Source organism: Uranotaenia lowii, chromosome 1, assembly GCF_029784155.1.
Source record: "Uranotaenia lowii strain MFRU-FL chromosome 1, ASM2978415v1, whole genome shotgun sequence".
Lineage (NCBI taxonomy): Eukaryota > Metazoa > Arthropoda > Insecta > Diptera > Culicidae > Uranotaenia > Uranotaenia lowii.
In genome coordinates, this window is record NC_073691.1 from 150,710,650 (window position 1) to 150,718,049 (window position 7,400).

General features: G+C 36.4%; 1 long non-coding RNA gene across 1 annotated transcript; it reads right to left on the reverse strand.

Moving 5' to 3' along the window:
- Positions 1 to 967: 967 nt before the first annotated feature.
- Positions 968 to 1,506, reverse strand: LOC129753527 (uncharacterized). Its single transcript, XR_008738939.1, has 3 exons — positions 1,384 to 1,506; positions 1,209 to 1,318; positions 968 to 1,157 (listed from the first exon to the last, which is right to left on the reverse strand). It is a non-coding gene; the product is annotated as an uncharacterized LOC129753527 (long non-coding RNA).
- Positions 1,507 to 7,400: the final 5,894 nt, after the last annotated feature.

Genomic DNA, 7,400 nt, shown 5'->3' on the forward strand with positions numbered 1-7,400 from the left:
TCAAAAATGGGAAACATGGATTATAATATAAAATATATGAACCTATATTAATTTGAATTGCCTATATAATGACCATTTTACATCAAACTTTTTGTGAAAAGATTAATGCTGAGGGTTATGTTCAGGATTTGCCTGTAAAGTATTGAAACGGATTAATATATAAGAAAAAATTACAAAAAATCGAACTTATTACCATCAATTAAGGCATCAATCAAAAGTAATTCCTATATTAATCCAAGGCAGCTGAAAATGAAAGAAACCGTTATAGAAAAAATATTTATCACACTAACTAGATTCTTGGAAAATCTCTTAGATGAATTGTTCATTTAAACTTTTGATTTCTCATTTTAATGAAAGTTTGAATACTTATTCAGTTTAGAATTCATTACTAAATCTTCGTCAGATTTATTAAAAGAAAAGATGAGTAGGTAATCAAGTTTAGCAAAGTTAATAGGTACATTATTTTAGTATTCAATACAATTTATCATGATTTCTGATCGATAGTATTATTCTTTAAGTTCAAATTTTTATTTTCAATTTCGAGAAATAAAAAAAGACAACATGAATTTTCATATATACAAATGGCTTGGTAAAAAGAATTGTTAGAGTAATGAGTTTCCCCGAGTTTTTGGATAGATTATGTAAATTATAATAAAGATTGAGACTTCATTCTGAATTGGTGATTCTAATAACGGTCAATTATATAAAATTCCTTATCCTGGCTCTTAATTAGATTGCTGATTCAAGATCCTTTTTTTTATTCTTAAAAGTTTTTTCAGTGCTTACAGTTCGCATTCTGCATAATTCCTTTTCTTCATATTTCATTTGTGTTGAAGATCATCATAAATTCTAGAAACTTATCAACCAAATTTCAAATGTGTTCTCGAGTTTTCATTAAAAGTTTTTTATATTTTACCACCTACCTCGTTGGAAAATATATTATTTCAAACGGCTACCAGCACAAAACTTATCTCGGCTTTGATTTGAGCCTACGGTTCCGTATTTTCTTCTCGCTTAGGTCAAATTTCAGAGTTCTTTTCAGCGGATGCGTTTAAACCCGGGAATCGGGACCATCTTCAAGTTCCGTTTTTTTTTCTTTTTCCTCGACATATCTGTACAGTACATGTTACAGGTTCCTACCAGGCACTTATCTTGCTCTGAAAAAAATTTAAATAAGCATAAAATATGAAATGAAAAGCCAAACTTACCCAACGTAAAAGACGGCGTAGAAGACCTGGCACATAATCGGAGTCGGTTGCTTCCATGGATCTTCCCGAAAAATTTGATATCCTGGTTTCGGTTTAAACAAGTCTTGCACCTATGGAGATATGTAGTAGTTTTGGGAAAAGTCCATATTTGAATTAAATAAAACGCCAGACTTACCCAATAATGTTGCATGAGGCGCTGAAGATCCGACACATTACCGGGGCCGGTTACTGCCGACCGATTTCGTGCATTGTTTTTCTTACGGGAGGTCTGCTTTAGCCGCGAAACAACCATTTGGTCTTTTTCCCAAATACACAGCAAAAAATTTCTAAAAGTATACGGAATCTAAAACACGCGTGATCTATTTTTTCTCAAGTATAATCGAAAAAAGATGTAATTTTCCACTCCTTTTGATGTAATTTTAGTCTGTTCTCAAAAAGCGAATAGAAATAAATTGTTTTGCTATAATTTTACATTCCGTGATGTAAAAATAAAGCGACCAATGAAATTTATATCGCAAGCAGTGTAAAATTGTATCTGTTGATTTAAAATTGAATGAAATTGTTTGTTTGTTGATTTTTTGTATACCATTTGCCAGTCGAGTCATTCTTCGGAAACCGAACGTCTTCGTTTCAATACGCAGCTTAATCATCTCTATACATAGCTAAAGTGGTAAATTTCTAAAGTAAAATACAAACGAATGATGTTATAAAAATTAATTATTTGTTTCTCGATTACAGCGAACGGCAGATGTTGTACTGGCAGGGATCCGGAATATTGCCAGGAGAGGAATTTGCGTGAACAATCCGAGGCATTTGTGAGCAAAAATCCCTCCTGACCCGGCAGTGACCTGTATCAATGGACCATGACTGTCCGGAACGAAATTTCGTTTGGTTTCCCCAGTGAGCGGTTAAAATATCAGCAGAATATGAATATATTCGTATTCTACCGTGCCCCAGCCTGGCGGTGCTCGTGATGGTGGGTGTTCTTTGGTTTTTCTTTACTATTTAGGTTTTTTTGAATAAATGTTTAATGATAGCAAACTGTAGTGTAGTTTTCTTCTCAAGACTCATAATATTTCAATATTTCATAAAAATTGCAAATATCCCGAGAAATATCTAAAATTTTACATCGCTGTGTATTTTAGTATTTTTAGACGACAGTAAGCTGTTCTCTTTTCGTGCATCGTTTATGGTCTAAGTTTACACGGCTCAATGTAATGATGATGTAAATTTAGATTGAAAACGATGTTCCGTTTTCGTGCATCGTTTTCAATCTAAAATTACACGATTTTTTCTTGCTGTGTAATTTGACCTCGTGGGTGCAGATCCTGCAGCTGTATGGCCATTTCGAGCTTTTACCACCAACTCCAGACTTTTTCCTGGTTCCAGTATCGGTTCCGTCGCGTCGGCTTTGAATCGTTGTCGGTTTTTTGTTTTTATTTTTTCTTCTAGCGACGACACATGATACACTAAGGTGCAGATATACTCAATTTGGTTCTTGAGATCATTCAACTTATCTTCCATAAATAGTTTTTGTCAATTCTAGCAAAGACGCATTAGGAATCGAAAAATTTGTGAAAAATAAAAGTATTAAAGGACGATAACACAAATCTTCACCATACAAGTAATCAGAACAGAATGGTTCGGAAGATTCAGTGTACAGTTTTTGATTATGCGGGTTGAGAATAAGCCATAGAATTTTTTTCTGACAATTATAGATTGTGAAATGAGAACAAACATGACCAAAATAGTCAATTTACATTCTATCTTGGGGTTTTGTTTGATTTTTTCCATGGATTAGGGCTTCCTGAATAAAGGATCAAGTGTCCCCTAACTTCAAAAATATCGCAATTTTTTACTCCCACGAAAATGCTTCTAGTTCATCTACGGGTTCAAATATTGTTCTAATTTCAGGAGCATAGAAATTTGAAGTTACACGTTGTTAGAAAATGTAAAACAGTGCGAGTTGCTTAATTTTTCCAAAAAAATATGGTGAAAATAAGAAAAAGGGATCAAGTAGGGTCAAGTGGGGTAATTATGAACACGGGGTAATTCCGAACAAGTGCCATACGCGCTGCTATGGGGGATGAATGACCACAAAAAGTTCTAAAAGTGGTAGTTTAACATCCGATTGATAGCTGTAAGCTGTTTCCGATCTGTTTTCAAATCATAATGATATCATTCCAGATGTTTTTAAAAACCATTAACTTGTGAAACGGAAATCGTTTCGGACAGTGTTTAATGTTTTGAATATCTGATCATAGGAAATCCAGCTTGAATGTTGTTCTCACCTATTTTACATCCAGTTTATGATGCTCTGTCTGGATTTTGAAGAAATTTTGAAAAATTTTATTCGCACTGATTCACAGATGAGTGTTCATATTTACCCCATAAATAGTTTTCGTCCTATGGGGTAATTATGAACACATCTTCTGATGCATTTCCTGACATTTCTAATGTTTATTAATGGTCAAATGATTTATTCATCAACTTTGAGGGTCTTTCACTTATTACCCAAGCATTTCCAGACGCCTTCCCCCTGCTCCCCTTGTAAGAAATTTCTTTAAAAACTACTACCCACACCCCCCCTCCCAACCTCCCTTCTATAAAATCTTAACACATTAAGGACCGTGAAGAAATCTTAGCCGGGAAACATCAATACTCGGCATTTATATCTGAGAATCCACTGGACCAAATTCAATAAATTTCATAATTAAATTAGGCCTGCAATGTGTTAAGTTTTGAAATTTTGATAAATAGATTTTTTTTCTTCTAAAAATGAGATTCTGATTTAGAAAAAAAATCTATGCTAGTTCTTTTCAGTCTCTGAAAAATACTTTTTGTGGGATATACGTTTGAAAATAACGTTACATTATTTATCAGTGTTTACTGACAGCCAAATCAGCAGTTACGCACACATACTTTCGTATTCTCGTCGTATCCCATTCTCACTCTCCCCCACTAGAAAACGCGCTCAAAGCCGTTCGGCTTTCGTTCGTCTCGACGAACCTTCACTTCTCAAGAATCCACGCGGCCGACCAGAAGTGTTATCGAGTCAGGAATCAGGAATCTCAGCAGGCTCTTTCGGGGACTCCGATGCAGGTCCCACATTTTGGCGATCCGTGCCAGATACTCAAAATATAGTTTACGGGAAGAATTTTGAGCTTTTTTGTTTGAAAGAAACATGTAAGTATGCGCACGATTTAGAAAAGGTTGTTTACTGCGGTGACGATTATTAATCAAGATAAGTTGTAGTGAAATTATGTTGTGTGATGTTTCGGCGGATACCAAAAAAAAAAAATTAACATAATCCGGCGGATACCGGATTGATGTTGCAGGTTATGCTTTCCTCTAGCTCGGCGGATACCGGCTAGATATTTAGAGAATCCGGCGGATACCGGATGATGGCTTGAGCGGATACTCACCATCGTTTGATTGAATAGCTCGGCGGATACCGGCTATGAATTAATAAAATTTCGGCGGATACCGGAAAGTCTCACAGTTAGCGGATACTAACTGTGGACAGTCACTTTCGTTTGATTGAATAGCTCGGCGGATACCGGCTATGAATTGATAAAATTCCGGCGGATACCGGAAAGTATCACAGGTAGCGGATACTAACTGTGGATCTGCAACATTCCGGCGAATACCGGATATTGGCATAGTTAGCGGATACTGACTATTAATAAAAGTCCCGACGGAGACTGAAGCTAGCTGATACTAGCTTTAGATATTGGTAAAGGGACCGGAGGCTACCGAATATTTTCAAACTGAGCGATTCCGGAAGAAAGTACCGGCGGATACCGGATAATAAGTTAGTTTATCAGGAACTAAACGTGCATTATGACAAAATCCGGTGTATACTGTCCTCTTGGTTCCTATGGTTCGGTGGATTCTGACTTCATTGAGAGAGTTCCGGCGGAAACCGGTTGATAATTTTGAAGACGCTGACGGAAATATTCTTGATGTTTAAAATTTATTAATTTCATGATAGAAACACGATAAAGGAGAACAAGAAGTTTTAACCTCTCGGCGAAAAACATTGAGATAGCGCATTGGTTTTGAGACTTCCGTGGTCACCTCCGGAAACGTTGTGAGAGTAAAAAAAAAACATTTTTGACTTTGTAAGCGATATGATAATTTAGAGCTGAGATGAGGTCCATGTGCCAAAAGCGCTGCCGAATGCATATGTTAAGCAAAGTCAAGCCACAAAGATACCAAACAAAAGCTGGTGCGAAAAGGCGTACCCATACACATGAATTTGAAACATCGAATTAAATATACGTATATTTGTGAGATATACTCTCTCCCACGGGCATGTTTGCGATCATCGTGCACGTAAAGTGTGTACGCCTTTGTGTGATGTTATACTCAGGCGACAAGCAGCGTGTTGATTTGCGACGCTCTCACGCGACATACCTGCTTCCATTTAAACTCCTTGGAAAAAGCGCAGACTTGTCATAGTGAGCGCTTTGGAAAGCGCCACAAAGCTGATAGCAGGGTATTGTGTAGCGCAACAAGTAGGAAATCCAATGGGAATATTGTTTTTTCTCAGTCTGAAGTAGAGATTCCAGGTTTTACGCACAATAGTTCGAAGATCTGTCCGAACTTGTAATAATAAACAACAAAATATCCTAATTGGCGAGAAAATTTTCATAAATTCTTAGTCCTGGTAAAAAAAAAACAAGGAAATTTGTTGGTTCAAATTTCGGCATTCTTGCAATCCGGATCATGATCTGATGAGTTTTTAATGGCTCCCGAAAAAAGGAGACGATTCCAAGCATTATCAGATATATACATCTACGTAGAGAAGTGATGATTTGTAGTAAATTTCAAAGCGACATGGCGCCAGTATGACATACCAATGCGTTGCATTGCTTTCTTATCGGAACGTAGAACGCAAAGTGATGCTTGTCGCTTCAGCATGACATCAACCTTTGGGGAAAGTGAACAGCCACTAATAGCGTATTCATTTTTGACCAGTATTGTACCAGGTTACAACCAGTGTTGCATTTTTTTTTTTTTTTTGCTGCTTTGTTTGATTGTAAGTTCAGTCTTGCACCGGTAGTATACCAGATTTGAACTGAAGATGTACGGTGGTGCTCTGAAGATTCTGACATTGTTACAAATGAGCGAGTGAGTGATTGACGATGACTTTTGTTCGTTTTTGGCTGGAGAAGATCAACGGGGAGTCGAGAAAACAAATTGTGTATAATATTACCAAACTTTCGATGTTCTCTTGAAAGCCACCATTTGCGCAAAAGTGATTTACGAGAAATATGTTTTATCATACGAGGGCGAGCATAGATACAAACAGTCGTAGAATAATCGAGTTTGCACACTCGTTTTTTTTTTTTTGAATGTATGACGTCTTAGCAATTTACGTTGAAAAGGGGATGGAATATTATCTCTTTCATTGAAAATTGGATTTCGTGCAATGTTCTGCAGTCGCAGTTATGCTTACGAAGGTTGATTGAAAAAAGGTTAGCGTGTAGAACTCCGACAGATTTTACACTGATTTGACAGGTCGCACGAATGTACAAATTCGCACAAATGTCGCAGTCATGAGTCACCTTTGATACGGTTTAATTTTAACTTGTTTATGTATATTTATAACTTGTTAACAAGGTTAAACTTGTTTATGTATATATTTGTAAGAACAAAAGTAAAATTAAATACCTTTGATCTTTCAATGAAGATATTTTATATGATAATCTTTTGATGCCTCAGTCCTTTAATGAACAATAACGGTCTGGAGAATACATTAATGAAGAAGATACTTGTAAGAGTCAGATTTAGATGAAAGATTTGACGAAATACTAAGATCAAGATATCATCAGAAAATTTGCTTGCGCTGAAAGCAGTGTGATTTAAATTTTAGCTAATAGTGCCAGAATGATCAAAACAGCTACTTGAATCAATACTCAAGTTAATTTTTTTTTTCAATTTTTCTGGGAGGAGAGGGAAGATGTGGGATATACGTTTGAAAATAACGTTACATTATTTATCAGTGTTTACTGACAGCCAAATCAGCAGTTACGCACACATACTTTCGTATTCTCGTCGTATCCCATTCTCACTCTCCCCCACTAGAAAACGCGCTCAAAGCCGTTCGGCTTTCGTTCGTCTCGACGAACCTTCACTTCTCAAGAATCCACGCGGCCGACCAGAAGTGTTATCGAGTCAGGAATC